The sequence below is a fragment of the Periplaneta americana genome, chromosome 1, assembly GCF_040183065.1.
Source record: "Periplaneta americana isolate PAMFEO1 chromosome 1, P.americana_PAMFEO1_priV1, whole genome shotgun sequence".
NCBI classification, from domain to species: Eukaryota; Metazoa; Arthropoda; class Insecta; order Blattodea; family Blattidae; genus Periplaneta; species Periplaneta americana.
The window spans coordinates 21,750,995-21,758,785 of record NC_091117.1 but is presented as its reverse complement, the minus strand read 5'-3'; positions in this window follow the sequence as shown (position 1 = coordinate 21,758,785).

Sequence of the window (7,791 nt, the reverse complement as noted above, 5' to 3'; positions counted from 1 at the left end):
AACTTCGAAACAATATTTCCTAACCAATCGACATAAAATTGGAATATAAAATTACACTTCTCGAATAAAAATAACATCGCCTACAAACATTACTGCTCTTACGTAAGTCTGCGGAGATTTTAATGGAAGTTATAAATCTCAATCGACGATTCGATCATCCCACGTCAAAGATTATGTAAACAACAGGAGTATTAAATACAAATTTCCCCTCTGCTGTTAGTTTGTCGTTTCTGGTAATGTTGATGATGATGACGATAACGATGACGATGTTGTTTTTGTTGGTCCAATGCCTGAAGTGTTGAATGCTTTATTTTAGCACCCTGTATATTTGTAAATTTTCGATTAAAAACTGGTGAAAGAATTTTTATAAAATATGGTGAATCTAAAGTTTTCGGGTGCGAGAAAGCGATTTACCTATGTTTCCATCTTGAGAAAACTCGTGTAGGGGTTTAAATTAAACGTTGAATAAAATGTTTGTATGTTGTAAATTATATTTTAAAAACAAAAGAACATACTCACCAACAAGAATTGGACATAAACATTTCGCAACAACGTAGGAAATTGCTGAAGGATATACCTCCTGAACCCAGAAGACTGGCAGTTGCAAGCTTTCGTCTTAACGCTGAACATGACATGACGCTGAACACCGCAATCGTCTTGGCATTCTTCCATCAGCATCCTGCATTTTGTGCCATCAACAGGAAGACATGGATAGACAACATCTTGCAAAATGCCCTGCTCTGATATCCTCCAAGGAAGTCGACCGCTACTGGGAAGCCAGAGCCCGAATGTTTTTAATTACTTAATCCGAAGTTTTGTTCACCACTTTCTTGTTTTTCCCTTAGTTAATGATAGTAAATATCATGTACTAGCCTTTAGACAAATAAATAAATATTTTTAAAACAGGGCTAAGAATTCTGATGACATGTGATGAATCTATGTTTTCAAACAAGCAACTTAACTAGATCTTGACTTTGGGAAAATTCATTTAGGGGGCTAAATAACCAGATCGATTTCTACGAACTTAGACAGAGAGAGAAATAAATCGTCGGGCCTTAATTAAGAATGACCACAAGGATTCTAAAAAAAATATCAATTAAAATATAATTAATTAAATATGAGTATTGTTATAAAAATAAAATGTAATAATTAAGTACCACTGATTATCAATTATAAAATAAAATCTTAGAAGATGACTTTAAAATTATGCTTATAAATAATAGGGTCTAGTAATATACGTTACAAGAGCGGTATGTTGACGTTTTCATGGTCGAGGAAAAGATTGAAAAAGCGAAACGTAGTTGAGCTTTTTTAATTTCCGAGAACATGAAAACAAACATACCGCTCGTGTATCGTACATTATTTTGTGCGAAGATCGTTTATTACATACCTGAAAGACGAATTTCTAATTAGTTGCAGTGAAATCTCCACGTTGGTTTCTGTTTAATGACAGCAACTTCGGAAAACCAAAATATCTTTCTTCAACATTGTTGCTATAAAATGTTTTCTGTGTTTACTATATTCCAGCAGGCCGTCTTTTTTTTCCTCCAGTCTATAAATGCGAACTTAAAACAAACGGTAAGGTTATGTAATGATTTATTTTTCATTTTAATATTTTAACAATATTATTTATATAACATATTGCAGTAATAACATCGGCATCTGGAATCTTGTTGATTTTTTCACGGCTTCCTTAATGTTACTTGTATCAGGAATGTAATAAGTTTCGTGGAGTAGTAAACTTTACTTAATTTTTGCAAATATTTAAAAACAATAATTAACATTGCAATTTAGGTGAAATTGCAGTGGTAAGTTTCCAATTTATAATTATTACTATGTTAAACGTCTCTAAAAATAATATGTTAAAAGCCTAAAGCAGTAAAATGAATGTCGCGCTTAAGCGGTAAGAAGAGGGAAATTGTTATGTGTGTTACGTTGGGAATACTGAATGTGGTATTTCACACTTACCGCGTATTGGTTCTGTGCGGAAAACAAGCAAATACACACGATCTCGCACAAAAGATTTTATTTGAAATTAGCATATCCTTAATTAAGGCCTTTTGAGTGGTATAAATGAAATTGTATAATCTGCAGGGAATCCTTAAGAATTTCTGCTAATTATAAAGTGTTTACAACTCAAACAAAAAAGCGATTTAAGAATCAGTAACGACCAGGTACATAAATGCATTTATACTTAACCTCTCAACGGCGCCTAAAAGTCACAATTTTGAATTGCCTACTCTATGAAAGTAGACAATAAAGAAAGAAAGCAGTGGCAGGTAGGTCTATCCCGAAAACATGGAAGACTTCGACACCGCAGCCTAACAGCTAGTAACTATAGGGTATAAGATTCTCTGACTTCTTTTAATTTGGATGATTTCGAGTTAGTATTATAATCTTTGAAAATAAACATAGCAAAATACAATATTTGTTACGCCCTCACCCCCCTTTACCGACCGATCTACTTCCAGGTAGCCCTACTTTGAAAATTATGCTTCGAAAATAGAATAAAAAATGAAGAGTCCCTGCTTTCTCTACCGTAGGCCCTAGTTTCTAGTTTAAAACCAACACCGACAACGTTTAGCATGTTGTACAGGACAGCAAACAGATCATTTTTCATCAGGGAAACCTTGTCCAGAAAATCATTGTTTGGGCTCTGCGGGCCGTCAATTATTGTAGTAAATGGCTATCAGCACATCTGGGCTGGGATAACTGAGCGTGACACACTGCCAAATAGGTTTTACCGAGGCTACGAACCGCATAATTTTTTTTGGATGTTTTTCTCACCTCACTGGAAGCGGTGCCGTGGCTGCAACATGACGGAGTCCCAGTTCACTTGATACCGATGTGCAGAGACGCTTAGGTGTTACTTATCCAGGTTGATAGATTGGCAGAGGAGGTCCTGTCTCATGGTCATTCGTTCCATAATTTCAGTTCTGCAGAACGACACCATACCCCATTTTTCTACAATCCTTCAGTGGAGCGGCAGCATAATGAGTGTGACAAGTTTCCTTTCGGCTTGGAGCTCACATCTTTCCCTCCCCTCAGTCCCAAATGATGTTCTCGCAAAGATAGGTGCTTGAATAATTTTTAGTTTTTATTCTTTTTCTTATTATTATCATCATTGTCGTCAACAAAAAAAAAAAGACATTTTTCTACCATAGTGCGTTAAGTTCCTTTTTACCCACAGTTATTAATACGTATACTAAGCCTTTAAAACACTAGTGCGTAAAAAAGTGAGTAATCGCTTTACGCACTGTTATTCATTTTACGCACTGCCAGAGGAAATACAATATTCAGTGTACAAACTTCATTCAATAAAAAATTAATGCATTATCTCGACCTTTCATGACGTAAATGAAGGGTTCATAGCCATAGTGGGCAAAGCGGCATTTATTAAAAACGGAGAAAGCAAGGGTTAAAGTTAAGTGAATAGTTTAGTTTAATGAAGATTGACACATCATTTAGTTTTAATGTGTACACTTTATATTACTTGTTATATGTTTCCATTGAATCATGGTAATAACTTCATTTTAACCCTTGTTTTCTACGGTTTTAGTAAATGGCGCTTGGCCCACTATGGTTCTGAACCCTTCAAATATTACACAAATAAGTAACAAATTTAGCATTCATATTTACATTTTACCTATTATTGTTCAGAAGCTACATAAGTAGGCCTACTCACTGCAACAAGATGTAGATAGCTTTTCCTAACAGCTTTATTGAATATATGGCCGGTTTAGACGGCATGAAATCGTGACCATGAATAAAACAGACTATAATTCCATGTATACTTACATATTTCGTAATGATTCTGGGTTTAGACGACCATGACATCGTGATCTTATAGCCTCTCCAACTTTAAATATTTATTTAATGTAAATTTGTGCTATCGTAGAAAAAATTGTACGATACACTTTCGTAAAGCAATTTTTTTTTTTTGTTTCTCTTATGTTTGTGGAACACTCGTGTCAAAAATAGAACCTTTACGAACTTGTATAAAATTATATTTCTTTTACTCTAGAATCCTACGCCTTTCTTTGAGTGATAGTATATTAGGAACGATGGGACAAATATCAAAGTTTAAAAATCATGACGTCACCTCTGAATATAGTCTCTTGCTGTGCGCAAGACTTCAGTTCTACCCACGCTTACACTACGTAATGTGACGCGAATGTTTACCAAGGTCGAGGGCGGTACTATTGGATGTCACATCGTTAGACTTTGAGTTGTTATTTCTTCATAATATTATTAGAAACCAATTATAATGCCTTCAACCAGTTCCCAAGTTTTTTTATCTTGCTGCTTTAATTATGCAACGTGCAATTTGACACCTTATTCAAATTATGACTCACGTCTCATTGCTGAGCTGATAGTTTAAAAAAGTGACAGGGGATTCACAGCATCTCTGTAATTACGTGAAACGTTAACGCTCCCGGTTGGCCATTATTGTGATATATTTAGATTTTTAAAGAATTGGTTCTTATTTATAAGAGTGAAATAAATTTAATGCAATTTATATCCTGTATTATTGATTTTATTTTCCTTTCATCGTTCTTAAATATATACCACATATCTGTACGTCCACCGCTGTGGAGTAACGGTTAGCAGGTCTCATTGTGTAAAGAGCCGGTCCGGATTCAAATCCTAGTTGGGGCAAGTTATTTGTTTGAGGTTATTTCCTAGGTTTTCCCTCAACAAATCGAAGCAGAAATGCTGGTTAACTTCCGGTGTTGGATTTCGAACTCATTTCGCCATCATAATTGGACTGAGTTACGCAGTAAGAGACCAACAAGCAAAAACATTAATATTTGAGGAGAAAAATTCGCTCCGGCGCCGGGGATCGAACCCGAGTCCTTGGTTCTACGTACCAACTCTCCAAACTGTAGGAGGAGAGTTCGATCCGGTGCTGTGGATTGAATTCGGCCTAACTCAGTGGTCAGAGCGCTTGGTACGTAGATCCCCGGCGCCGGAGCGAATTTTTCTCTTCAAATATTAATTGTCACTATAACAGATATTATTCTGTTGGACCAATTAATAACATCTTTAGTAAAAACCAAAAACATGTTTCCGAGATAGTCACCATTGAAGTAAATTTGGTTATTTATTAAATATTTTATGCAAGAAGTAGGGCTATTGTAACATTCATACTGTTACAAATGATTGCATAGCTACATAATCATAAAAAAGATTAACCGATTTTTAATAACAGACCAGCACTTGCGTATATTTTTTTTATTGGGAGGGAGGGCGGGAACATCCCACGCACTACGACCTGAGGTCTATTGTACAACCCCATATTTTTTGTATGAGTTGCGTGCCCACCGATCCTCTACGCGCACCGACCTAACCACTTGACCCCCTTAACGACCGGTCCCTACAGCCAACAGAGTCCATGTACCACACTTGCTTTGGCAACCCCCCTCCCAAGGATCTCTTAACGGTCCGAGGCGGAAGTCCTCCCCCAAGAAGGTCTGGCCCGGGTTCCGTTGCAGAAGCTACCCATCATCACTTGAATACAATCCACGGAGGCCGGTCGAGAGAGCCAGCAGCTTCGGAGAGCCGCTGTAGAGCGATCTGAAAACGAGAAGAAGTAACGGGATGGTGAATGAAAGGATGTTAGGAGAGGACAGGAAGTGGTGAAGATGAGTGCGGTTCCAATCGCCTGATTAAGTTACCCGATATTCATGCATAGGAGTGAGGGAAAAGCCCCGAAAAAACTTCACCCAGGCAACTCGTCCAGGCCCGCTGGGTTCGGAGTTAGACTCGCTAACCCCTCAGCCACAACGGTGGGCAGCAGTTGAGTTAATATTGCAAAGGAAAATAAATAAATAAATTTTATTCAATAAATGAAATTTTCTTATAATTGGCAGCAGAGTGCACATGCAAAGCATTCATTTGTCCTGAAGATTATGTGCCACCTTGAAAAGTTCCTAAGCGATGTATTTTAATATTGTAAACATTACATAAAATTAGGGTTGCAAATTTTGTGAATTAACAGCTCAAATACCGGCGAACATAATGATTTTTCCACGTACAAGTTCTTGAACGTTGTCTGTTCATCATTTCTCTTCCGAATACAGCTTTTCATCTAGAAGTGGATAAATAGGCACATTTTAATAATACCCGCTTTGTACATTTCCGCTGAAAGTAGTGTGTTCCGACAAACATGATTTAACTCTAAAGGAATACCGAAGCTAGAGGAAAGTCACATATAGGAAGTGACATAGTAATGTTTATTTCGCTAGTGTTGCGTAACTTCCTGGTGATATTACATATTAAGATATGCCAAGACGACGACATGGTCATGGATTCGAAACAAACCGTATGTTTGTTTCATCTGATTGTTAGAAAGCTCAACATTTTACCGTACGCAGCAACACACGCAACTGATTTACGATCCAGTGCAATAGAAAGCTACAAACAACTGCATCTGCATCTAGTGAAAAGCAAACACATCGGTTTACAATTCATTTATATGTACTTCAACTGTTTTATCGTATTTCTCTATCTGCATTTAGCGAAAAGTAAACACTTCGGTTTACAATTATTTATATGTACTTCAACTGTTTTGTCATAATTCTCCATCTGCATTTAGTGAAAAGCAAACACATCGGTTTACAATTATTTATATGTACTTCAACTGTTTTATCGTGTTTCTGCATTTAGTGAAAAGCAAATACATCAGTTTGCAATTATTTATATGTACTTCAACTGTTTTATCGTATTTCTCCATCTGCATTTAGTGAAAAGCAAACACATCGGTTTGCAATTATTTATATGTACTTCAACTGTTTTATCGTATTTCTGCATTTAGTGAAAAGCAAACACATCGGTTTGCAATTATTTATATGTACTTCAACTGTTTTATCGTATTTCTGCATTTAGTGAAAGGCAAATACATCAGTTTGCAATTATTTATATGCACTTCAACTGTTTTATCGTAATTCTCCATCTGCACCTATTGAAAAGCAAATACATCAGTTTGCAATTATTTATATGCACTTCAACTGTTTTATCGTATTTCTCCATCTGCATTTAGTGAAAGGCAAATACATCAGTTTGCAATTATTTATATGCACTTCAACTGTTTTATCGTAATTCTTCATCAGCACCTAGTGAAAAGCAAATACATCAGTTTGCAATTATTTATATGCACTTCAACTGTTTTATCGTAATTCTTCATCAGCACCTAGTGAAAAGCAAATACATCAGTTTGCAATTATTTATATGCACTTCAACTGTTTTATCGTAATTCTTCATCAGCACCTAGTGAAAAGCAAATACATCAGTTTGCAATTATTTATATGTACTTCAACTGTTTTATCGTAATTCTCCATCTGCTCCTAGTGAAAAGCAAATACATCAGTTTGCAATTTATACGTTCTTCAACTGTTTTATCGTATTTCTACGAAGTTAAGGAAGAACAATATTGCGTGTGTCTCTGGTGGAAGAGTTTTCAACTACGAAACTAACAGCTTACTGAATATGCAAACTTGAAAAAGAAATCATAAAACTATTGGTCAACAATTCAGATTAATTTGAAAACTTGACTTTTTCTTTGTACGAAATTTATGGGTTTCTGTCTATTATTTCCCTGTTATCTCTCTCTTTCTCATGAGCGTAAAAATGAGCAGAAATTATATTTTTATATTACCACAGTGATCACAGGGCAACATTAATTATGACAACTAGAGATTGAACTCAGGCCGTTCTTAATTACAACATGAAGTTGTGATAGTTTATATATAACTGTAGTTCTAACAAAAGTGCATGCTATGAAGTCTGCCA